Genomic DNA, 26,997 nt, shown 5'->3' on the forward strand with positions numbered 1-26,997 from the left:
CGGCCAGTGAGCTCGGGTCAAGTACGCTCTCCTCCAGTCACTTTTACTCCATTGTTGCTTTTACTATTCCACAGTCATTACTTTTTTAAACAATGCTTTGGTGCAGGAACAGAGCCTAATTCTCTCCTGTTACTCTTGGTGGGAGTGAGTAAAATTGTCCAGCTTGAAATGCGACCACATTTTGTAGCTCAAAAGCTGTCTACACGCATCTAGGTGAAGTTTAGGTTTGGGGCGCTGACCACGTTGGGGTCCCCCGGCAGCGCCGCTCGCCTCAGGCCCCTGCCTTCCCTGGAACAATAGGTGAGGGTGGGTCTCACCGTCCCCTCGTCCCTGTCCTCACCAAACTCACCTAAATTCTTGTAATTGCTGTCAGTTATTTTTGTTCTCATGTGTTTCTAATTTTCGCTGTTCCTCTTTTCCTTTTTCTATTTCCCTTTCTATCTTGTACCGCCCTGTGAGCATGTTGTTGCGTCTGAAAAGTGGACTGTGCACACCCTGCATTGGAAATAGCCAGATTGTCCTCCGTGCTGTCCCCATCGCTTTAAAAAGCAAAAACCTTAACAGTTGCCTTGATCCATATATTATCCTAGTCATCTTTTTATTTTCTAGTTTTTTGGAATTTTTGTTTTTGTTAGCACATCACCCACTGGTGTTTGATACCTGTTAAAATCCTTGCTTTGAGGAACCAGTTTGGTCCTCCTTATGTTTGGTGACAAATGCGCCCTTATTAAATTTGTTTGATTGTTTTGAAGAAGTGAGATGCGAATTGATTTAGGTGGCTGCTGAGGGATTTTTTTCATGGAGTATTTAAACTTGAAAAGTCAAAATCTACAGCATCTTCCTTGATTCTGGCTTTCACACAAACGTGCTTGGCACGCGGTTCCGGGCTGTTGCTGTGTGACGTGCGTGACGGAGCTTCCAGGCCGGTGGTCACTGGTGAGAAAGTGGCAGGCTCGGAGATGAGCAGCTGCAGGGGATGCTGTTGGAGGAAGCAGTCACCGGTTTTATGTTTTTTTGTTTTTTGTTTTTGCATTCACCTTCCCCGTGCCATTTACTTTACTTTGCCTTCATAGAGAGGCAGGAGCGGGTCTAAACTCCATGCCACTCTTATTTTCCCTTTACGAGGCTGGTTTTTCTGAGTATCAGAACAACATGGCCTTCTCCTAAGTAGCTGGCTCACTTGGATCTGGTGGACACAGGGACCGCTAAAGGGGACCGTAGCTTCCTCTCTGCTCCAGCCAGTGGGCATTCAGAGCCGGGTCTGTGGTTTGCCTCAGCAGCCATGCAGGCCTCCCTGTACCAGCCTTTACTATTAACCCATGTTGGCAGTAAATAGCTGACTCCGTGTCTGTTGCAGCTGACGTCCACCACTGACGGCCGTGTCGTTAGTTTGCGGTAGTGAGTCTCCAACACCCCAGTCAGCCGTGAAGTGACCTTGCATTCTCACCCACACCCTGGTTCATCTCACCCGGGGAAAGGGTTTGGCCACCACCGTCATGCTGGCCATGAGACCTTGTTTCTCCTTTCATGCCCTGGTCCAATTGTGGACACTTCATCCTTCACTGACTTGGTCTCGCTTGAGACAGGCCAGACTTTCTGAAAGAGTCCATCACATTCTGGGGGGGAACAGAACAGAAGTAAGAGTAGCAAGTAGGTGTCTAGGCTATCTGGGTTGGCAAATGCAGGCTGGGATCTGTGAAGGCTGGGCTGTGCCTTGGACACAGGCCTTTCCCGTGGCTCCCGATAGCCCAGGGGTCGGAGTGAGAACAGCCTTGCCTGGGTTCCCCCATCCTCATCTGCTCACTGGCAGGTGTGTCTGCTAACTCGGAACTGCCCTAAACCTCGGGCCCTTCAAAGTTCAGACCACAGGAGAACCTTGAGTCCCTTCTCCTGGGCCTCCTTTGTGAGAATCCAGTGCCTTCTGAGGTGACCAGCGGTAGGAGATGCCTCCCCCTCCAGGGAGCTCTCTTCGGAGGACTGTGACGCACTGTACCTTGCTATGAGCTTGTGGGGTTCCATCCGTGGTCCTTGCAGAACCAGACTTGAGACTGGCTTAGCGATAGAAATGACAGGACTGATTCCAGGGCAGGGCCGGGGGGAGGAACAGGGGAAATTGAATGTGACCTCAAACACCTAGGTGGGTTCTGGGTCTGTTACTAAAATCGGGAGCCTGGGAGGTACCTGCCAGGAATCGAACTCTAGAGTAAATGGTGGACATGAGGCATTTTTAAGATTCCATTTGTCATCCAAGTTAGGACTTCAAAGAGGCACTCTGGTCTATGGCCCTGGGGCTCAGGTGAAGGAGCCGGACCACAGATACACGTTGGGAGTCGTCATTCTTAGCTGGTGTTCACAGCCGTGCAGGTGGATGAGCTCATCTCGAGAGGTGCAGACTGAGGCTGAGGCGGGGCAGGGCTGTGCCTGGGTTGGAGGAAAGCCCAGACCATGCAGCTTTGGTGTGTCAGTCAGTGGCGTTTGGGATTTTCAGAGCAATGGCATTTATCCTTAAGGGTCCTGGGGGTGGGCAGGGCCACCCAGGAAGAAATCTGAAGGGAGGGTTGTGGCCACGCGTGCGCGTCTTGGGATGATGCAGAGGCTGCATGGTCCGGGAGGGGAACCTCCTCGGAAGCTGGAGTCGGAGTGGGGAGTGGGGAGAAGGTAGTCACACTCACCTGTGAGGGAGGGACAGAGGCCTAGGGATTCTCCACCCTAGCGGACTCTCTTTCCCACGAACAAAAGGCCAGCAGACAGAAGATTTGAGGTGAGAAGGGATGGGCGCTGGGAGAGGAGCCAAAGTGGAGAATGGTGGTTGGACAGTTCTGGAATAGTCTCCCTGCAAAATAGAGTTAAAAAAACCCAGACTCTTAAGAACATTGATAGTGACGTTGGAGGAGATAGTTTTTTTTCTGGCCTCCTCAAGTTAAGGCATGTATCCGGGGATACACAGAAGAATCGGGCAGTCTGGTCCGGGGGCTTGACCCTTACCAGGGGGAACAATGCAAGTTTAAAGGGGGAGAAGGGCAGCGGAGGGAAACTAGCCAGGCCTCGTGTCAGGTACCAGTCGGCCGCACTACTTGCGTGTTGCATTCACATCCATGTCTCCCAGGTGGGCGGTGGCAGCCCCCTTTTGCAGATTGGGAAGCCTTCTCAGAGGGGTTAAGGGATTGGTCCGTTTAGCGGCTAGTCAATGCTGTAGCAGGATTCAAGCAGGGCCTTGTCAGACTTCAAGGGCATGTTCTATCTACTAATTCCGGTACCTCCCTGTTGTACCTGGATTGGTGAATTGGGTCAGTTTTGGAGCCTTTCTCAAAAAGTACGATTTAAGTGCCTCAGGACTGTTTCACAAAGCTCAGTGTTCTTTGATGGTTCAGAAGCACCGCAGTGCTTTTCGCCCCACAGAGGTAAGGTCTTACTCCTTTGACGCTGACGTGGTTGCAAATGACGTACAGGTGCAAAACCAGACTTAGCAGCTTCTGAAGGGAAACTCTCCAGTTCTCCCTTGATAGGCTTTCTTCCACGGGATGTAACCTGCAGCAACGTAGATCTGAGCTTTCCGTATGGAGTGAGGGTTTGATATCCAACGTTAGCAAAGAAGGGTCAGATGGAGAAAATCGACGTTAACAATTTATTTTGGGGTTTCATTAGACAAGATGCACTATCTCTTAATGGCCCATATAACGTATGTAATTGAATACAGAATATTGCATTCCTTACTTTCTAATGAGAGATGTCTTGCAACGTAAGGTTGTCTGCTTTGGAACTTCAGCTCAGCCACTAGGGCGCCTGTCAGTGTGTTGGTGTGATTGTATTTACACAGTGCATGTAATCTGGGCTTCCTCAGCCCCAAACACTCCAGTGCAGAATCATAGGCTGTAGCCATCACTTAGTTACACAAATACTTCTACAACTATATGATACAAAAAAAAAAAAAAGAGAGAGAGAGAGAGAGAGATTGCCTTTATCAAAGTTCCTTTGATTTTAACTGCAAACTGTTGTTGAGCAGCTCTGGTTTCCTTTGGATATGAATATGTACATTTCTTTGCATGTAACTTGGATTTTAGACTAGAACACCAACCTCTTGCTTTCCATGAGCCACAAAACTCATAGCCAAATGACATACGTATGAAACATTTTATTCTTTTCTTCTGAGACAGAATCCTTGAATCTGGGACTTGGGCTGTGATTTTGCTTTTTGCTCTTCCCACCCCTCTTGTTGTCTCACTCCTTTTTCTCACGTGGCCTCCAAGAGGTCATGGTCTCCGAGGAGCAGGTGGACAAACACCAGTTGGTCGCCAAGCAGTCCTGCTGTAGAGGGAGCCCAGCCAAGAGCTAAAGGACATCATCAGAGAGGGCTTCCTTTAAGAAATGGGCTCTACATTCAGTTATGAGGGCAGAGTAAGAGTCAGCCAGGAGAAGGAATCAAGAGGGTGACTCAGGTGGCAGGAGCAGCCCGGGTAGAGGCCTGGAGGCTTGTGGGGTGGGGACTCGGGGAGAGTGCACTGTGTGGTCCAGGGTGGAGGGTGCCCCTGCTTGGAAGGACCCTGCAGTGGGCCTAGGGATGGAGGGCTTTGGAGGAGCTTGGTTTTTTACTAGAACTGACACAGAAGTGGCAGTGAAGGGTGTCAGCAGAAAGTGACCCTCAGGAGAGGTACTCCTGGTTTTGCTTCTGATGTTCTACAGAAAGAAGGGGTCGGGGTGGGCGAGAGCAGCTCTGCCCGTCCCTTTGAGACCCACCCCTTCATTCATTTATTCATAACACATGCAATTCTGAGTGTCCAGGGGAGAGAGGGTGGACTCACAGTAGTAAGCAAAATGTATTGCTTCTTGAGAGCTTAGCAGTGTCAGAAGTTGTCTTAGCGTAGAATGTTCTAGGAACACAGCAGGGGCACCTAACCCAAAGTGCAGAGGTTCGAGGGAAGGAAGGCTTCCTTGACAAACCGTCAAAATGAGCCTGGAGGCAAGTGGGAAGTAGCAGCAGGTCAGGGGGCACCTGAGGTCATTGGGGACCTGGGTACTGAGGTGAGGCTGGGCGAGCAGGGTCGGGGGTGAGGCTAGAACTCTACCAGGGAGCCTCTGAAGGGTTTGAAGTGGGGGTGACGTAATCAAATTTGTGCTTTGGGAAGGCTGTCCTGGCAGTGTGTGTGTGTGTGTGTGTGTGTGTGAAGCGGGGAAGTGGGGGAGAGTGCCACCAACTGGGAGGGTCATTAGAAGACCATTGACAGGCTGGGGGACCACCAGTGGGAGAGGGGCGTCGGGGCTGCTTGGGGACGGCAGGGGCAGTGTGGATGCCGGATTTCCTCATGGGGAGGGCTTATTAACGGGGACCCCCTAGCGGCACCTTGTGGCTGGAAGAAAACGGATGCAGCCAGGTGGACTTTTCTCTTCTTCCCTGCCTTGTGTGATGATCTTAGCTCAGCCAACATTTGGAACAGAAGAGCTAAGTTTCAGGGTAGTCCAGGACTTTGTTGAGCTCGTTCGAGTGAGATCTGATAGGATTTAGGTTTGTGTTGAGATCTGCATGTTCACTTAGCTAGAAACGTCCCGTCTTTTGGATTTCCATAGGGGTATTTATTCTTGATAAAGATTGCTTTCTTGGTGAGAGGAAATTTAATACAGCTGCTGTCTTTCTCAAAAAAAAATCTTATCTTTTAAGAAATTTAATATTCAAAACAATAGCAAAATTTAAAAATGATAAAGTAAGGCTTTGGTGTAGTTTCTTTGGATTCTGAGTTAATGTAGAGTTAGAGCCTTTGCATTACTTAAATAGCACATCCTTGTCAGTATTTAAAGAGCTGTTAGTGAGCGCCCCAGGCCCCACTTCTCAAAGCATCATTAAATCTTGCTCTGAAATAGTGAAGTCATAAAGTTCTTGTTGGCAGAAGCCAAACAGTTGGTTTATAATTTGCAGCATAGCACCCTTTATAAAATAATAATAGGTTCAAAATTAAGAAAGTGGAAGATAATTGATTTTTTTATAGCTGAAACATAAACTCTCTTGTGTTAATGTTGCAACTGGAAATTTCGAAAAGAAAAATCCTACTGTAATATCATCTACGTGGAATACATGTATGTCTAGCACGTTTGCAATGTAACTGCGCAGTGGTTTTTGAAGACAGGACCATTCCAGCTGAGATACTGGCAGTGATGCTTGCTGGTTTTCAATGGAAGACCCTAAATTTGCCTACTTAGCTTTATTCTTTTCTTTTCTGTTCTCTCTCTCTCTACCTTTTTTTTTTTTTTTTTTTGTAGTGATAGGGCTCAGTAGTGCTTTGCCAGCATGATTTTGGGGCAATTTGGGGGCAGATATCGTGCACAAACAGTGAGATATTTCCATGCATTTTACTTTCCGGACATCACCATGGAACATGTGGGGGTTTGTGCCTGCAGGCCGGGATGCTGCAGGACTCCCTGGTCCATCACCGTTATGTCTTGGAGCTGCTCCAGTCAGTGAATGACTTTCTGTGCCTTGGAGGTAAGGTGATCTGATGCAGATGATCAGATGTGTAACAAAGTACTGTTACTTGAAATAGAAAACCTATCAAAAATGGCTCTAAAATACAGGATGAAGGAGGAGAAATGGCTGAGCTGCTTGCATGGGGAATATTCTCAGGTGACTCCCTCATTGTGACTCCTGTCACTCCCCACCCCCCCCAGCCCTGCACGGCAGTCATGCTGAAGCAAGCATGCACTTTCTCAGAAACACGCTGAATTTCCTTGTGCCTCTGTTTGTTGGCTTTTTTTTTTTCAAAGCACATCTTGCCCTTTGCTTAAATGCCATCCCTGCCTAGTCACCTCTTACACTCATTCTTCTGGACCTCGTCCGTACATAGCTGCTGAATGGATGAACAGAATGTAGTATCTCCATGTAGTGGAACATTATTCAGATGTAAGAGTGAATAAAAAAGAAAAAATAAATAGAGGGGAATATGGAAAAGGCCACCTGCTCTGGGAAGCCCACCCTGATTGATCAACCCGCCCTTTTCCCTTTGAAACCCAATCACTTATGCTCCTCTCTACTCTTTTTCATAGTACTTACCAACTTCTAATAAACTTTAACACTTTCAAAAAAAAAAAAAGAGATGCTGATACCACTTCAACATGGACGAGCCTTCATAACAGCACGTTAATTGAAAGGAAGCAGACACAAACGGCCACATATTGTTGACTTCAGTGATCTGAAATGCTCAGAATAGGCACATGCAGAGGCAGGGAGCAGGTGATGGTTGCAAGGGGCTGGGTGGAGGGGGGTTGGGGATTGACTGCTAGTGGCAGGGGTGTTCTTCTGGGGTGATGAAGTGTTCTGGAAATAGATGGTGGTGAGGGCTGCACAACCGTGAGTGTGCAGAAGACTGCTGAGCGCTGTCTCTGGGAGTGCCTGTGGTTGGGGGTGGATTTATTTTGTTCTCATCCGTGAAGAGTCATCTTGTGCTGAGTCCATTCTACTCCTGTGAGTGGTGAGGCTCATAGACTTTGCAGAGTCATGTGTTATTTTCCCCCTTGTGGAGTGTAAGCAAAAAATTTTTAAGCCTGAGAAAGTGCTCCATCTGCAGAAATGTCTTTCAGTTTTGCATGGTGTAAAAATCTTGCGAGATTTTTAATCGTTGAGGACAGCCTGTGGGGGGAAACAGCCCGTGAAGCCTGGGTGACACTGGGAAGAGCCGCGCTTCCATCCCTGACAGGGGTGGGGATTTCACCCCCGTTCAGGCAGTGAAGGGCCCAGACCCGTGAGCGGAGTTGACAATCGTGAATATTTACGTGTATCCGCTGCTTCATCTTGGATATTAATTTCAAGCTGAGTCAGTTTGTGGCGGCAGCCTCATCCTACATCAGGAATCTATACTATCTGCTCTTTGAGGTGAAGACCTGGCAGACTTGATTATTTAACAGTCTCCCTTGAATTGATATCTCAGATTCCTTTGTCAATAGTAAAACAGCAGAAATATAGACGTCCTTTAATGCCGATGTGACCTGGAGCAGGTTTAGTCTCTGTGCCTCAGTGGCCTTATCTGCGGGTGGGGAAGATGATAACAGTGCTTCCCTCAGAGGGGCTGGTGAGGGGAGAGTGAGGAGCACAAAGGGAGGACTTACACGAGATGCTCATGAATGACAAAATTTAGTGCTCTCAGCCTGGTGAGGCCTCAGGGGCCGAGATGGCCGAACAGAGCAGTCCTAGCCGGAGCTCGATCCGTGTTGGCAGCTGTTATGATCAGTATCACCACTGTGGGTTATCAGGCAGTTTTAAGACTTGGTAATAGAATTCATGAATAATGTTAAAAGATTAGACAACTCAGATCCGGTTTACATAGTTCTCAAGATTTCCTATGAGAAATGGATATTTTTCCCCCATCTATAATCTGAGTTGAGTCTCTAAAAAACTTCTGTATTCCTCCATCTTTTTTATTTAATTCTCCATTTCTTGAAAAAAAAAAGTCTTTAAATTGAGTTACTGGTGTCTGAACTGATGGTCTCATGCATGCTGAGCACATATTCTCTAAAGTGAGGTATAATCTCCCCCGTGATTTTTTTTAAACTTTTCTTTCTTAGTATTCAGAGTTTAGAGGCCTCTAATTCTTTTTCTGGAGACATGTCCATGAACCTGTAAATCTATAATTAGTGGACAAAATTTGGTTTATGAAAAAATTCTATAAAACTTTCTGCAATCCATTCAAAAGGAAATGCTCATTGACATAAAATGTTTCTCCTTTATGGTGATTTCTAATTTTTTGTCTGCCTTAACTTATTAAAAGTAATCCTCATCATCATAATGACCAAGCTTGCTCTGAGTGGACACCTCCCTAAGGCTAAAATGCTTTCCTCATGTTTTACCTCATAGCAGGTGTTTAAGGGTAGGTATCAGTGTCTCCTTTTTTGCAGCTGAGGGATTGAGAGATGGGGCAGCTTGTCCAAAATCTCACACAGCTGGCGCTGGCAGACTCAGGGCTGGAACCCAGGCTGCACAGGATGCTTTCTCAATGGCTCCTCTGATCAGCCCCGTGTTGAGTGGTTTCCCGAACTCCTGTGAGTCCATAAATGAACGATTTTAGCGGTCTCAGTTTGATGAAGCCTTCAAAGGAGACACACCAGTGAGAATGTGAGACAGAGTGGCATAAATTGAAATTGTACATTTTCACAAATGTTGCATTCTCAGCCAATGACTTAAAAAGTTTATATTTTTTTATTTTAGTGCTCTGTAAACACTAAAAACAAAACATTACAAATGATTATAGTGCAAAATAGGAGTGGGCTTTGAAAGTCCAACCATTGCTAATGATGTTGCTTGTTTTTCTCTAGTGGTGCTTATTGAGAGAAAAATTTACAAAGACTGAATTGGTTCTATGTAGTCTTAGTATGGAGGAAAGTTTTGTCAGTGAATATTGTAAGTAAAATCTTTACTCTTTTCTTTCCTGATGATGAATATGTAAGTTGTTTTCATGGCTTAACTACATTTCCTCATTTGTGAAATTTGAGTGATGCCGTTTACCTTGTTTGACTGTGAGATGTAGACGCCTTGTATACGAAGCACCCAAGAGCTGCTTAGTAAAAATATGCTGTCACAAGGACAGATAGTTTAGAAGGATCAACTCTGAATACTAAAGAGGGTGGCTTGTTTCTGATGCATATTCAATATGCATATATATGAATATATGAATATAGCTTAAAGTAACAAGGATTCAGGGTTTTGTGTGTGTGTGCAGTATGAAGGTTTAATGAAATCTGTATCATTCTAGTGAGACAGGGACTAGTTAAATCACCTTAAGCAGACGGCCTTGAAGATTATTTACACAGAATGTGTGTTGTTATAACTCAAAATTCATGTTGCCGTGTAACCATCCACTCAGACATTTAAATTCGTAGAAATCTGACCAGAACTATTAAGTTTAGAAAAATCCACATTGATCATTTTAAGGGAATAAGCTTCTTTCTTTTGTGATTAAAGAAATTTTGATTTATTTTTCTGCATGCTTAATAGGTTTTAAAATATCAAAACATTGATTTGACATGTCACTTTTTTTAATAGAATAAAGCTCATGCTGTTTTAATGTGCAAATAAAAGTTTTTGTATTTCAATACACTTGTATGATTTCCTGGCTCTTTGAGAAGTATTTTGCAAGATACTTAGATTACCTACTGTTGGAAAAATACAGACGTGACTTTTATGAATAGAGGTCTAGTACAGATCTGTTGGTTTTTGCTACAGTGCATGACATGAGGCCTAGGAGAGAGAACTTTGCTGCTGATTGCCGGAAGGACAGATCCCAGATCTCAGTCTCCCCTCCTGTAAAATGAAGTGGCTGGACTGGATTCTTTCCTCTTCTAAGATGAGTTTCCATGAGCCTGTGTCTTTTGTTTATATTCAAGAGTATTAGCAATGTCAGATTAAATACTGAATACCCCTCCCTTCCCCGAAGCAAACTGCAGTATGTGCTACATAAGCTTTTAGTTATCTGATTCTTGTTTCTGATTCAACAGGCAATTTTTGTGTTGCATCTTTCCCGGCAACCTGGAAGGTCTTTTTATCCATTGGAGGCGCTGTTGCACCTTCATACAGTCTTAATTTTCCTGTTTGTAAAAGAAGGCTTAACAAATATTTTTTTGCTTTGATTTCTTTGCTTAGTGCTTCGGAATAGCACAATGTCCATTATGTCTGTCTACCTGGAAAAATTATTCTGCTTATGTCTTTGTTTTATTCTGTCATCTCGCTGTGAACATTTCAGACTTGCTGTGCAAACAATGGCAAAATCGGTCTTTTATTCCAGTGTTAGCAACCAGTGAGCCGGGATTTTATAAAGCAGCTAGAAGCGGCCTCTTGAGCACCTTAAAGCTGAAAAGTGTACTGAGTTCCCTGAGTATTGACCCAGCCGCTGTGTGTCATTTGGTGGGAGGTGATTTTGTACATAGAAGAAGGGGTGTAGTGATTTGACTTGGGTTTGCGTGCACGCGCTGCCACTGAGCCACGTGAGCCTGAGTCAGTTTGTTCTGAGTTTCTCCCTCGTCTGTGAGATGGGGATGCTCCTATATGCTTTGCAGAATTGTGAGAATTAGAAATTATGTAAATTGTTTAGCACAGTGGGAATGTCAAAGGGCTCATAAAGTTTAGCTCCTGTTTTGTATGAAGCCATCATTTTAGAGTCTTTGGCAATTACTAAGAAACAGGAAAATAAGAAAAGCTGGTTTTATGATGAAAGATATTTGAGGAGGTTCCATAGTTCCTATACCCATAATTTAGCATCAGCAAAGTCAGGACCGTTACACAGTCGCCCTGAACCAATGTTAAGCCACAGAATTTTTTGGTACTTCATATATATTGGGGCTTAAGTGGACCCAACACTTATACACATGTTTTCTCCAGCAGCCAACTGAGAGATGACACAGAAGAACAGACAGGCGATAAATGTCTCCTTTATTACTGATGAAGCCACGTTCTCCATGAAATTCAGGGCTGTGGGAAAATGCGTGTCATGATACTGTGTCCCAGAATTAGAGACTCACGCAGTCCCAGGTAACTCTGGGCCACAGCGAGCCTTCCCTTAAGATGATCTGCCCCATCCTGCACAGGGCTGCCCTGCCATGGAGCTGAGCATCCCGGGTGCTTCCCAAGGGTGGCCAACACTGGAGGGAAAGGAAAGGTTTCATATGCCCTGCTTGTCTCTCCGGACTCACACCTCAATCTGTTATTGTGAAGAGTGCTAGCCGTTGGCCAGGGGTCAGGGGTGTGAAGGGGGAAGCACTCTCCATGGACCAGAGGAGTGTGGAGGAGGCATCCCTTCTCTCAGTTTAAACAGGTGGTGAGATGCAAGAGAAGGGTGCTCTCCAAGAGTTTATAAGAGGGGAAGTAAGGATTTCATTTGGGACTCAGACTAGCCATGAAACACAGAAGATGATAAGTAGGGAGACTTGTAAATCACTTTCTTATTAAATTCACATTTGTTGAGCACCAAAAATGTGCTACATTCTTTTCTGAGCGTTTTACAGAAATGAATCCTTCAATCTTCACAACAAGTGAGTAAGGGAGATTTGATTGTTATCCCAGGTTTACAATGTGGAAATTGAGGCACGGAGAGAGTAAGTAAGTTGGCCAAGGTCACAGAGCTAGTAAGTGGCAGAGCTGGTATTTAAACCCTGGCTGTCTGGTTTCCAGGCTCCCAGGGATGGGCTTTGGGTGTTTAGAGGTATCTGCATCCCTGGATCTCTGTACCTCTGTGCATCACTTAGCCCAGAAAGGACAGGGAAAGGAGAGTTACACAGGTGCTCACAGTCGTGTCTCAGCCACTGTCAAAGGACAGTGCACCGTGATTGGCGTTAAATGTCTTCTGGGCAGCAGATCTGTTCGTATAACAGAAATTTAGTCCATTGAGTTAATCTAGAAACCCTTCCTGCTCTGCTTCTGTCCATGGTTGCCATGTGACTGCCTGCCCGTGATTGGGCCGTTGAGGAGAATCTGTACTCATAGTTGAACTCTGATATTTCAGTCTGGTTCGTAGTTTCACATCTCCTGTTACATTAATAAATTCAATTTCTGGTTTCTTTGCATCAGTCTCTCATGAGTTTGGTTAATGTGACATCAGTCCATGGGAGCCCAGGGTTGCTGACGGTATATTTTCTGAGCATGTTGTGGCACTTCTACCCGTGTGGACCTGGGTGGAAGATTTCCGCCTTCCACACTGATTTCCCCGAACAGCAGGGTCCTCTCCCACCCCCGGATGTGAGGCTGGGAGCTCTCAGAGTAGGCCAGTCAGAGGCCAAGTCCACCAATCAGAAAATGATGAAGTCCTTGGAAGTGGGTTTAATAGAAAAAAAGGGCTTCCAGGTAGTCCGATGGGCTGTTCGAGTCCATTTGGTGAAAAGCTATCCACTGTTTCTGGTTGAGCTGCTTCTTTGCTGTTGAAAAGTCTGGATTACATGGAGGGATTTTAAAAAGCAGAAAGGTGTGATTTCATGTGGTACATCCACACCGGTGAGAAGTGATGGATGACCGCCTGTGTGAGGCATAGACAGAGTCTTACAAACTTCATAAAACAGCTTTAAAAGCTCTGCCATCTGAGTGCACTTCATATGGGGTCCAATTCATGACGGGGCATGCTGAGAGGGCAAATAATTGATAATGGCAGAAAGGACACGGAGGCATCAAAAAGGTCTCAGTCATGTTCCCTGTTTAAAGGATGTGGCACAATGTAATATATTTGAGCTGGTTCTTCACTGAACAGTTTTGAGTGTTTTCTGGGACTCCCCAGTGCACCAAGGTTCCGTACAGCTGGGTGTCCCCACAGTGCAGCTCTGTCAGCGCTCATCCTGGGCTGACGTGGTGTCACGGGGAGCAGGACGGTCAGCGTCCCCGGCTCCTCCGAGCTCCGTTTCTTCATCCGCAATGCTGGGTTTCTCTTCGCTGTCTACTTAGTAGGGTTGCTGAGAATCACACGTGATGGTTGTCAGGGGCGATTTGTGGTTGTCCCTGTGATAGTCATATAGTGAATATTTGATAGAAACTCTTGTTTTTTATTAAAATTATGGCTCCTAGATTGCAGTGGTTTTTAGTCTGCATTTACTCTTTTTATAAATTTATTCTTATTTTTAAATAAGCACTTATTTTTATTTATTTTTATGAAGGTACTGGGGACTGAAGCCAGCACATTGTGCATGCTAAGCAGGTGTTCTACAACTGAGTAATACAGACCCTCCTTGTCTGAACTTAAAAATAAATATTTCAATACACAAAATAGCTCTTAAACACCATCATGGGACCTATTTTCTGTATAGACAATTGAATACATATGCTATTTCAATAAGAATAAATGTTGTTGGGACATACTTTCTGAATCTGTTTATGTGTTTAAAAACGATCATAGGTAGTGATAAACACGAGTCTTGGATCCACTACTTAGGGTCTGTTTTGCCATCATGGGAAATTATATTCTACAGAGAAGGCTAATTGGGTCTCGTTGATATTTGGATGATTTAGCAGATGATGAAGGCTTTCAAAAGCTGACAGTTTTGTATTTTAAACTAACTACAAAGTTATCTTCTATAAATTGGAAGTCCTCAGCTTGTGAATTGCCCAGTAATTCAGTGTGTACATGTCTGTGTCTCTGTGAACGTGTGTGTGTGTGTGTGTGTGTGTGTGTGTGTGTGATTTCAGGATGGTAGAAATAAGTTCCATATAGCCTTCTGATACCTCTCTCTTCCAGTTCAAGGTGTAGGCATATATTTATACAAATAAATTGATACTCTTTTGTCATTTGGCATATTGGTGGGTATAAAAGGTTCTCATACTTGTTTCAGAAGGGTTGGGGAGAATGAGCTTAGAAAATAGGAGGAGATAGAGGCAGGAAGGTTCTTTACACTTTGTGCAGGATGAGAAACAGTAGCTTTTCTTTTTTCTACTAAAGCAAACTGGCACTGAATTGTAACATACTATTACTCAGAATTGCTTTTCTGATCAGATACGAGTGCCTCAGATTTTTCAAGGCAACATGAATGATGAAATGTGTTTTAGCAGTTATCTTTAAATGTAGTTTTATTTTTTAAGTAAAAGGCTATAGCCTGTTCTTTCTTCCAGCGTTACAAGAAGTTCCCATTGATCCAGGTACATGATAATTGTGCTTAGTTTCTTCGGGTTATTGTTTTGTTTTTTTTTTAAGTGCTTGTTTCATTGTGGTGTGAATGAATGTTTGAAATTTCTGGATTTTGATGTTTAGAACATGCTGATTTATCAGAACTGTTAAAAACCTGATTGCTGTTTGGTCCTCGTTTGGTGGGGCAACCTATTGATTTCTGTTGTCTGTTAAAGAGGGAAATTCTTCCTCTAGCCTGTAGATCATTAAGTGAATGGTTTGCAGTGTGCCTTTAAAATTCTTTGAATGCATTGAGCATGTTCAGTGAATTTTGAATTGACTCATAGTAATGAATTTGATTCTGTGGCTTTTGCTCCTCTCCACATGAATTTGAATTCTCTGTTGCATTTTGTATACGTGTTCTTAACAGGGGAAGAAATTTTGCATTTTTTACATTGGTGGGTTTTCCTATCCCCTGTGAATGCCTTCTGTAATTGATACAGCGAAAATCTGTTATTGCAGTGCTTAATTATTTCATAAACTATTTTTTGGCTTAATCAGATACAATGACAAAGAATGATAATAAAAAACATGAAAAACTTCCTTCCTTTGAAGAATAGAAGTGAGGTGGTCAGGCTCACGCGTGCTTTGTACCTGACACCCTTACTTTCATGTCATTGTGTATCATGATTCGGAGATGGAGTTGCTTCAGGTTTGTAGATTTTTGTTTTAACATTTGTGTTGAATTCATTCTCTAGGCTGATGTTTCCTGTTGCGTTTGTGGAAAGTGTAGGTGAAGGGAAACAGATGCTATGTTTTGTATTCAGGAGGCCTGAGTTGCTGAAGAGAATAGAGTAGAGGGTGGGCTGAGGAACAGAGTGACACTCCCTCACCTCCAGGCTGAAATTGATGAACAATGAAATCAATTAGGTGTATCGGTATTTATTTGACCAATAGAAGTCAGAGGGCCCAGACTGTCTAGTTATGCGCAATGGAAAGTACTGAATTCACCTGCAGAATTAGGTGATTTACCAAGTAGAAGCAGCTTAGAGCAATCAGAAAAATCAGTTCTATGATGAGATATAAAAAGAATATAATATCTATTATTTCTGAAACTTTTCTATGTTAAGTTGTGTAGAGCTAAAATTAAGTTCCAAGCACCAGGAGTTAAGAGTCTGGGTGGTTCTGTGGGATCGTTATTCAGGGATGTGTCTAGACCCTGCTGGAATGGCCGAAGCTGGCAGGAAAAGACCCAGAGCCAGGATTTGTCATCCTAGGGTGTCCTCCATAATGGTTCCATGTGATAGCCCATGATTGGGTTAACAAATTTAACAGACTCCAGACGCATGTGAACCTTAAGAAGAAAAAGTGTGCTTAGTAACTGCTTTCAAGCAAGCACCTGTGCATCCTCACTCCTGTCTCCTTGCCATAAAAAGCAGAGACAATGCCTTGCTTGCATATTTGAGGTTTTAGATAGCACTCTGTTCATTGCACAGCAATGACCCAGGCCCTCAGCTATAAATGCTGGGCGTGCGTGCTGTTAGATAGTCTATTATCCCCAAAACACGGACCTGGCTGGACTGGTGGTCTGCTTTGTAATGAATATCTAAAGAATTTATCTTGTTCCCCTCTCCCCATGACTCCCCTAAAGGTAAACTAAGCCTTTTTACTCATTGTGGATTCTACAATCTCTGTCTCATCCTGTCTTTCCCCAAGTTCCTGTTTACTATCACACAACTGTTAAAGACTATTTTCTTTGATTATACACAATAAATATGGGAGCATTTGAGAGGCTCTTGGAGTTGGCTCCCTACTCCCTCTCGCTTTCTTTCCTTTTTCCACAGTCTTGAGTCATTCATTCCATGTCGGTAAGACTTCTGCCAGCCAGAACCCACAGTTCCAGGTGAGAAGGATGCAGACTTTATCTCTCCTACCCGAGGGAGAGAGAGAAGAGAATTGAGATCTGCTCCCCCGTGGTCCCTTCCTGCCCCAGGGCCACTCCAGTTCACCTGCAGCCTTCTGGCCTCTGCTCTCAGGGCCTCTGTCCCAAGACTGACATCAGCCTTTTTTTCCCTTGTCAATATTTCCTGTGCCTTTCAGGAGTTGGTCTCTTCTCTGCAATTCCACCCTGGCAGATGTGATGGTGGTCAGCGTGCTGGTGGGCCGTCATTTGGGGACTCCCAGGAGCCATTCTGATTCTCCTGAGTCTCTCATTCGGGGTTACAAAACTGTCGAGAACCGGAGGAAGCCCATTCACGTGAGGTCAACACAGTATTACATCACTTTCATTTTATTTTTGAATTTTCATTGGAGAAATTATTTGTAACAAACTTTTCCAGATTTTCGGCCGCCTGCTTTCCTCACCACTATTTCCTTGTTGGCTCTGGTGCTTGTTTAAAGAGCCAGGTTTCTTCTCTGGTCATTTCTAGCAGCTGGGCTTGCCGAATCCTTGATCTGCATTTGAAGCAGAATGCTTCTTCGTGATGTCAAACTGATTTTCCTTGTCATGTCTTAATATTTTGTGTACACTCAGCAACTGTTTCAAGTGAAATGCTCTTGTCCAATTTCGGTTAACTCACATTTGCTGAACTCCTGCTTTCATGCTGAGGGCAGTTTCTTCTTCCTGTAATAAAATTTAGCAATTTGCATTTACTATGGGAAGGTACTGGCCCGAGGTGCTCTCGTTCTTAACAGTTTTAATAACAATTCACCCATTAAAATGTACAGTGGTTTTTACTCTATGCCCAGAATTGTGCATCCCATTCAATCTTAGAACATTTTCGTCCCCCCAACAGGAAGCTCCTTACGCATAAGCAGACATCCCCATCTTCCCCATTCTCCCACAGCCCCAGGGAGCCACTTTTCTCTCTCTGTGGGTTTGCCTCTGCTGGAAATTTCATGTAAATCGAGTTACTTCATGTAAGTGGAAGCATCTATTGTGACTGACTTCTTTCACACTGAGTAACGTTTTCAATATTTGTCCACGTTGTGGCCTGGGTCAGTACTCTATGCTTTGCTATTGCTGAATAATATTACTCTGTATGGCTGGGCCCCTCTGTTTACCCATTCATCACGTGATAGGCATTTGTGTTGTTTCTGCTTTTTGGCTGTGATGAGTAATGGCACCGTGAATATTCCTGTAGGAGTTTTTATGTGAACATTTGTTTTCAGTTCTCTTACGTGTGTGCCCAGGAAGCAAAATTGCCTGGTTATTCAGAAACCAAATGTTCAACTCTCTAAGGACCTGCCAGGCGTTTTTCCAAAGTGGCCAGGCTGTGTTACATCCTCACCAGCAACGGCTGCGACCTCTGCATCTTCTGTGTCCTCATTAGTGCTTGTTACTCTTTTTTTGATTATAACCTATTGTAGTGAGTGTGAAGCAGTTTCTCCTAGTGGTTTTGACTTGATTTCCCTTACAGCTAATGATATTGAACATCGTTTCGTTGTGCTTATTGGTCATTTGTATATTTTCCTTGATAAATGTTTTTCAGATCCTCTATTCATTTTTTAATTGAGTTGCCTTTTTATTGTTGAGTTGTAGGAGGTTCTTTTTGTTTTTGTTTTGTTTTTGTTTTTGTTTTTTGTAGATACAAATTCCTTATCAGATAAATGATTTGAAAAAATTTCTGCTGTGTGTTGTTTTTTCACTTTCTGGATGGTGTCTTTGAAGCAAAGTTTTGAAATTTGATGAACTCCAATTTATCTCTGTTTTCTTTTTCCTTGTCCTTTTGGGGTAATATTTAATATCTGAGGTATTTTATTTAAACTTTTATATATAAAATAACTTAATTATTAGGACCGTTCTAGGAGACGGGTGCTGTTGTTGTCCCCAGTCTATGGATAGGAGACTGGGATGCAGAAAATTTCACTGACTTATCAGTGTCAAAGCTACCCAGTGCTGTGGGAGTTCAGACCCTCATGTTTGTCCCCAGCATCTGTGCTCTTCACCACCATGCTCCACTCCTTCCTGGAATCGTTAATGAAAAAGTCTTTACTTTTTTGATTTCTTGTTAGTTTTTGTTTTTCTCATTGGGGCCTCATCTCCTCATTTTCCTTTAAGAGATCAGTGTAGGTTTATTTTAGGTCTCATGTAGGCAGAAGCATTGCTATCAGTTAACTTCTTTATTACTCACTCCCCAGTGATGGCTGTTGCTAATTGACCTAATGAAGTCTTGCTTTAGTCTTTCCTTCTCATGACACTAACAACAGAGTCATGACTTACAGAATGCTTAAAGAAGAAAGTACTTGATTGATTTTATTTTGCTACCCAATCAAACCAATCAAATAAAAACCCCAGAGTTGACACAGACGGTAAGACCTCCAGAATAGGGTCACTGTCTTCCTTGTGTTTCATTTGTTTGGTCACAGTGTCTGGATAGTGCCTTGCTGTCCAGCAGTTTTGTTAGGATACAGTGCTCGTGAATCATTGTAAGGACAGAATTTTGACAACAGACTGTGCTGTTCATTTCACGAGGGAAAAGTTAATATAGAAATACTGCTCAGATCTATTTTAAAATTAAGCTTGGAATTTTGAGAAGAGTTCAAGAAACCATACAAAGATCTTTTTCACTAATTTTAGATCTATCTTAGACACATTATGGTTACATAGCAGAGTACCTTATCAAGTAGATTTGACAAGAGGTGTGTATTATTGATTATTTGTTTTAGTTGAAATATTCTACCTGGGATAAAATATTCAGTGCCCATAAATGAACAAATATGTTTGTATTTCTATGCAACAAGGGAGCAGACTTCATATGTTTCTATATAATATATATGACTGTGTGTTTTAATCTGTCTTTCAGTGTTTTTATAGTTTTTCAGCAATGTTGTAACTTTAGAATTCTTCTAAGAAAATCACCCCAGATTCTAGTGCAGTTTGTACTGTGTATCCTGTCTTATGCATGGGATTCCACTGTCCCCACAGGGAGGAATTTCCTCTTCTATTGAGTTAGTATCAGAGTTAAAGGAACTGTGATTTCTAGGCCTTTGCTCTCCATGTGTTTGCAGTTGGCTGTCAATCGCGATTTTCCCTTTCTTGAGTTTTCATTGTTCAATTAGAATTTTTGAAAATAACTATTAATATGTTGCATCGATCTCCCTAGAAACTTGATGTGTTTGTGCTTTTCAGTTTTCAATTTATGAAAAATGTAAATACACACTTGTTTTTAAGTAGCCCTTTTTCACTAGATATTTGGTTACCTCTTTATAGTTAAAATATTTTTTTCCCAATGAATGAATCGCTGTGCATGTTTTAAAAGATACCTTACTTTTTATTTTTCTTATTGTAACAGTTATATTCATTGTAGAGAATTTAGAAAATACGGATAAACACATTAATAACTTAAAATGGCCTCTAATCTCACCTAGACATACAGTTGTAAGGTTTGAAATTGAGAATTACAAGTCCTCTCACATTGTTCTTCTTTTTCAAGTACGTTTTGGTTACTGAGACCCTCGAATTCCCATATGAATTGTAGCAGCAGCTAGTCAGTTTCTGCAGAGGAGACCGCAGGGATTGTGATCGAGACCACGTTGAATATACGGATCGTTCTGGGAAGCACTGCCATTCCAAGAGCGCTGTCTTCTGATCCAGCAATGTGCTTGGTTTGTCTGTCCAGGTATTTAGGTTTTGTTCATTTTTTTTTTTTTTAACAATGCTTTGAGTTTACAGAGTTATTTTACTTTTTTTTTTTTTTGCCTTTATACTGAGGACAATTGTGCCAGGTACCGGGATCAGAAGTGTATTTGAGCCCCGCCACTTGCTGCCACCATGGTCGCTGCGCTCTTGCTTCACGCGCTCTACAATCTTGCACAGAATAGGACCTCAGTAACTCTCTCTCTCGAATGATTATATGCTTGTTGGATGATGCTTGAGAGTCCGTGTGATGATTTTTTTTCCCCAGCCTTTCCCCACTTCTTTACTATGCCCTTTCTCTTCCTTTCCTCCAGCCTGGGTTTCAGTTTACCTGTGGCATTGATTTTTCTTGTCTGTAGACACTTCCTTTCACTGGTTCACGATAATTTTACATGTGGGCTGTGGAAACTTGCTAGATGTCAAGAAAGAGCCAATCCATTGCATGCTAGTATTTTTAGAGTGCATTATTGTTTTATCGATTGAAATTAAATCAGGGTGACCCCCTGAGCCCTCCCTTGAGCTGTTTTTGCCTTCCTACATGTGATAAAGCTCTGGTTGCTGAATGTTCCCTTTCCCCAGACTTGGTTTTGGAGTTAAGTCACCATCAGTGGAGCCCTCTCTTTAAAAGATGAAGAAAACATTTGCTCCTTCTCCCTGGTTGGGGACTTGGATGAGATGAGGTACCAGATAAAGAATGGAGCCCCACCTCATTCTAACACCCGCTCATTCCTTTCCTTTCTCCACGGAAAAAGAGTACAATTCAACACTATAAAGATTGATTGTGACCAAATGAGATAGACAGGACAACCGATCATTTATTAAATATACTTTCATGCCAGAAACAAATGTATTATACACACAAAAAGCACACAAAGCACGGTAGTACCGTGATTACAAACGTGGGTCCGAGTTCGAGTCCTGCTCTGGAGTGACCAATCCTGTGAGATGGAGAACTTGTAGTTCGGCTTAGCCTCTCTCGGGCTTGTTTTCTGTCCTGCAGAGATGGGGCTCGCTAGGCGTCCCTCCCCCGTAGAGGTGCTGTAGGGTGCAAATAATGCGCGTGGGCAGCCCGAGCACAGCTGCTCGTTCCTCGTAAGTGCAGGAGAGCATAGCTTTTGTGGTGAAGGCTTTATAACAGCCCCGTGAAGACTCTCAGTGATCCGAAGGGATGCCCTGTGGTTTGGAGATGGGATTCTCATGTCTGTAAATACCCAAGGATTGTGTAATTGGGCCCTGCTGATTTGAATCTATTCTTTAGAAAGTACATATTGTAGATATATTTTTCAAGCATGCATGCTTTTTTCTTTTATTATTTATAGTTCAACCCTCTCCCTTGGTGGGACTTTTCATGGAATCCAGGAAACAGCCCTAAGCCACCTGCCTCTTCACACGTCTCCGTGGCGGTTTTCTTCCCTGACTAGAAGAGGGTTCTGCATAGGAAATTTTCTTTGTTCCCCTTTTGTTGGAGTCTCTCTGTCTGTCTGCCCAACTCTCACCTGTCCAACTGTCCATTTCTCTACCCACTCATTCTTCTGACTTGTTCCAAAAAGCATTTCAGGCAGCTTACAGAAGAACAGATACCAAATAAACAGGTGAGAAAGTGGGGCCAAGTTCAGACAGTGAGGCTAGGAGGCGAGCCTGTGTGAGGGTGGCAGGCATGAGAGACACGCGTCTGCCCTGTGACTTATAAGATCGACAGCAACAGTGTGCCTGAGGCTCCCAGCAGACACAGGGAAACAGGGTGTGTGGGAGATGCTCACTGGCTGTGAAATAAATAAGTGGCTGAGGAGAAGCCCAGCCTTTCCAGCTACTAAGGCTTAGGAGAATAATTTGAGTGTCTTCAACATCAGATTATTACATCTTTTCTTTTGTCAGAGTTCTACATATAGTTGGTTACATTCTGTACCTTGAAATTTCTACAAAATTTCTTCCCACGTGAGTCCCATGACTCGGGAATGGGGTGGTTCTGCTCATTGACTGGGGATGGCCAGAAACCGAAAATGACAGCTTCAAAGGAGCCTGGGATTTGTCAGTTATGTTTTGTCAGTACTGTAGAGTTCAAAAAATGCTTTCACAGTATCTCTCCATCTGAGGCGGCAGCGTGCTCTCTTAGCAGCATCAGGAGCTCAGGGCCACGGGATGGTGGGGGCTGACTGCTTTGCCGTCAAGACAGCTGAGCTAGTCACTGCAGGTGTGGTTCTTTTACGTAAGGCCTTTCATGTTCTTTACTTGAATGTTTCAACAGGGAGTTAATTAACTGAGTCAATTAACATTTAATGAATATGATGCTTTGTTGTAAAGACAGTTATAGACATAATATAAGCTCTGAAGCCTTTAAAAACGGTTTCATTACTGAAATTTCACTAGGGGAGATACACAGTTTATCTTATTTATGCCTCTCTTTTAAAGTAACAAAGAAACAAGACAGAAAAGGCAGAGGATGGTTTCTGTTCTTCCTTTCTGCTTGCAGGTGCCCTCACCTCCAGTAGCATCCATCCAGACACCGGAACTGACACTGACCGTGCTCAGAACTGCCTCAGCCCTGAAGACACAACTGACAAATAGAAGGGGACCACGCCCTGTTACAGCAGGTGCTCTCACTTTCTGGATCTTTATGTAACTGAGCGGTGTCAATCAGGATTGCCCGTTTTACATTGTGTGGCGCTGCTGCGGTGTCTCCTAGTTATTTGTTTCTGTAAGTATTCATGTATTATTCCCCAATGCGTGGTACTACACGTCTAAAAATGCTTTTTTCAGATGAAAAATAATGTGCATTTAATATAATATGTCTGAAAAAAAGGGGCAAAAGATTCTATCCTGGTCCCGCTACTCAGAGATAATAATTAACAATTTAACATTTATTTTCTGTTCTTTTCGTCAGTGTGTAGCATCTCTGTCATAAAAACCAGTGAGCACTCCGTCCCTGTTTACTGTTCGGAGACCTCCATTTTCCATTCGGCTTATTACATGTTTTTCTACAATATTCTATCTCCCCTGGCATGATTTTTAAAGACCAGTGTAGCATTCTGTCTTATGGAGGCATGGTCCATTTTACTTCGGACTTAAATAAACTTTTAAATTCCAAGTATACTTAACTGAAATACGGAAAAGAGAACTGTGGTGGTACAGGAAGGCCCCTAACTCCCTTCCCATTATTTCCTGAGAGTAAAAGCTGTTGAAATTTTGGTATATATATTTCATGACTTTATGCCTATGAGATACATATATATACACATATGAGAAATCAATATATAGTTGTGTGTATATATGCTTTATTTAAAAATGAGACCATACTATATGTTTTTCTGCAGCTCGCTTTATTCACTCAGGGGTATATCATGGACATCCTCCCACTCCAGACTCACCCGGCCCTTTCAGATAGATTGGAGGGGTCTCCTGATGTGTGGGTGTCGTCTCTTGTCCACGGACACATTTGGTGGGATAGTGCTGTGGACAAGGCCCTGGACCACGGCTAAACGCCGGCTCCCTCAGGGCCCGCAGCTCGCCTTGATTTACCGCATTATTGTCTTGATGGTGGACAGTTAAGTTTTCTCCATTTTCCACTGTCAGAAAGAATGTTTGAGTTGCATCCTTCTTGTACAGAACTTCCTGTGATCTTGTATGTGTATTCCTTTAGTTAAGGCTTCTGGAAATTTAGTCCCTGGATGTGACATTTACATTCATCACAGACTCCTTTCAAGTGACTAGAAATTCCTTCTCCATTGGGGAAAGAAAAAATGCACAATTACTTATGTAACCAATTCTCTATCGCTGGATATGATTTCACTTCAGTTTTTCTTCCCACCTTTCTAAACAGTGCTGTGTAAATGCCCTGATGGGTACATCTTTTTGGACTGATTTTTTTTTTCCTAAAGGAAACGATTCCTAGAAGTGGAGTTGAGTCAGTGTGTATGTACGTTTTTCAGAGCTTACAAATCCATTGATATGTCATCCTCTGAAAAAGTCGCTCATGATTTGTTCTCCCACAGATGGACACTAGCTAGAATATCTTAAAAATATTTGCCAATATGATAAGCAAAAGTGCTTTTTCATTGTTTTTGTTTGCATTTGATGACCAGTGAAGTTTTGAGCATTTTTCACTCATTAGCCATTTGACTTTTTTAAAATGAATGATTCTTTTTTATCCTTTCCCACATTTAAGTGAGGGAGCTTCTTGTTGCTTTGTGACAGCTTTTTGTATGTTATGAAAATTAACTTCGTGAATTCATCAACATGTATCACAGAGCTTTTTCTTGTCATTTCTTTCCTTTCATTTTGTTCAGGAAGTTTTTTGATTTTTGTTGTGACTCAAACTATTCTTAGGATAGTAAATGTCTTCCTTATGGATATTATCTTTGACATTATTCTTAGAAATACTCTCTTATAATGGAATAAATCTCTTCTGTAGTTTTTTGTTAATCTCTAAGATGGAGATTATAATAGTACATGTTATAGTGAGGAGAAGTTGAGTTAATAAGAGCAAAGAGTTGTATTTGCTGTTACTAGTACTTTTTAATATTTACATCGCTATCTGCAATTTATCTTGTGGTCATTATGACAGGAGTAGAATTTATTCTTTCCAGGTGATTCTCTGTCCCAGGACAATTATCGAATTCATAATTTTCTCTTTGATTTGAAATCCCACCTGTACAAAATACTTACATACACTAGAGTCTTTTTTGAGCTCATGGTTCCCTTCTGTCCATCTCCTTTCCTTACTCCAGCACCATATCTTACATGTTGTAAAAATTTATTTAATAACTGGCAGTCTGATTTTTTTTGATTCTTTTCTTCCATCCCAAATTTTCTTGTCAAGTATTATGACTTTATTATTCCTGAAGAATTCCAAAATATTTTGTTCAAGTTATAAAAAATCAGATTGGAATTTTCATGGGATTTTTTAGTAAGTTTTGAATTATTCTTAGGAGAACTTACATCTTTACAAAACTGCTTTTCTCCATGCAATATGTTTATGTCTCTACATTCATACCTCTTACTTTAACCCTCAGTACAGTCCTGAAGTTTCTCCATTTAGAATATGGGCATTATTTTTGAATTTATTCCAGATTATTGTTTATGTTTTTGTTAATTTTGTAAGTGAGAATTTTTTGCTATTATATTTTTAAATTCTTAAAACTGACATTTAGAAAGGAAGATTCGGTTTGTCAATACTCACTTTGTAACTTGTCATTTAAAATTGTAAGTATTAAGTACTTGTTCCAGAATCCTTTCTTTTCTGTTTTTTAAAATTTGTTTCCAAGATTCTCAAAATGTTCATAGCTAAGTAGTATAGGTGGGGACACAGATGGAGAGAGGAAGTGTGGCTCACGAACAAACTATGAGCACTTTCATGGCTGCCTTTAGGCTGGAGAAGCCACAGAAGAGCCCAGGTTAGACCAAGGGTGGCTTTGTATGCACTTGAAAGCCAGCTTTCCTGCCTGTATGGTGAAGCCTGGTGGGCGTGGCAGGTAGATGATCAAGGTCTGATCAAGGTCATTGGCTGCACAGAGCACTGTGTCTGTGAGAACTGGAGACCATTACCATGGGAAATGCTTGGCGCCAGGAACACTGCAGGGGAGCTGGGGAGCCTGTGTGTTAAGGATTTTTCAGCCCTGGGAGTGGGAAGATGAGACTCTGCATTCAGATCTGAGTTTGAATTCATCCTCTCTTGTTTACTGGTCCTCTGACTTTTGTCAAGTTATCTACCCGCTTTGAACTCCTGTTTTCTTGTCTCTCAAAACAGGAGAATTACAGCCTGCTGCTAGAGTGTTTGATCAGGGTAAATGATTTGTGTCTATAAGATGCCACGTACAGTCACAATCTCAGTGAGAAATGGGCTGTCGCCTCTTCTTCTGCAGCTCAGTGCTCGATAAGACATCGGGGGAAAGCCAGTCCCTAATTTGTATGTGATGCAATGAGGAACAAAATTAACGTCTTGCCTTTCCCTAGCAGTATTCTTATTTCTTTGCTTCATTTACCTCTTTCCTCCTTTACTCTCCCCTTTCACCTCCTCCACCAAAAGAGACTGAGTCTGTCTCAGGACACTACATTCAAATTACTTTAAATGTTGGCTCATCCCCATGAAATTACAGTGAAATTAAAAATAATCTGTACACGTCCCAGACATGATTATATTTGATTTACACACACACACACACACACACACACACACACACACACACACAATCAGGCTACCTCCCATTTGCTGAGGGAGAAGGACCACTTTTTCTGAGTTTTCATTCACTGAGCGTGAGAGCAAAGTCTCTTAAGCAGAAATTCGCCTGGCTTCTTGCATGGTTTTTTAAATTGGATTTCTGCTTTGTGTCCACAGAAATAGACTCCTATTAGAAGAGGGGAAGTGGAGACATAGATATTCTGCTGAGATATTGGTGTCATCATATTTGAGTTGGAAAGGACTTACGACAGCATAGAGTCGTACCTTTTTATGGGTGAGAATCCATGATAGTGTAACTTGGACAAGAACCCGGGTCTTCTGTCTTCATGTCCACGCGGATGAAGAGGTAACTGGGTGGGGGATGGCAGGGATCCTTGCTTGAGTTCCGGGGTCTTGCTAGTTTCCATTGTTCAGCTGCCTTTAATTTATGTCCATGTGGCCTCTCATGGGAAGGTCACTCTATCCTGATAGATTGAGTTTCTAATCAGCAAAAAGGTCTGGACCCACTCATGTTTCCCAGAGATTTTCTGCTGACCTGCTGACACTTTATATACATGAGATCTAAGAAACTGCTGGATATAAAATCCTTATTGTTATCATTTGCCCTCGAGTTCCACAGGAATGGGGTACTGTCT

General features: G+C 42.7%; 1 protein-coding gene across 35 annotated transcripts in view; it reads left to right on the plus strand.

Moving 5' to 3' along the window:
• LOC135321522 (uncharacterized) overlaps positions 1–26,997 on the plus strand; it is a 196,292-nt gene that overhangs the window by 31,991 nt on the left and 137,304 nt on the right. For 32 of the 35 annotated variants that reach the window (XR_010381358.1, XM_064487056.1, XM_064487072.1 and 29 more), the window contains 3 exons: positions 19,985–20,170; positions 22,658–22,778; positions 26,519–26,708. The gene's annotated coding sequence lies outside the window, so the exon portion shown is untranslated. The remainder of the gene's footprint in view (positions 1–19,984; positions 20,171–22,657; positions 22,779–26,518; positions 26,709–26,997) is intronic. The other 3 variants (XM_064487057.1, XM_064487074.1, XM_064487077.1) reach the window with 2 other exon arrangements.

This window comes from Camelus dromedarius, chromosome 6 (genome assembly GCF_036321535.1).
Source record: "Camelus dromedarius isolate mCamDro1 chromosome 6, mCamDro1.pat, whole genome shotgun sequence".
In the NCBI taxonomy this organism is placed as follows: domain Eukaryota; kingdom Metazoa; phylum Chordata; class Mammalia; order Artiodactyla; family Camelidae; genus Camelus; species Camelus dromedarius.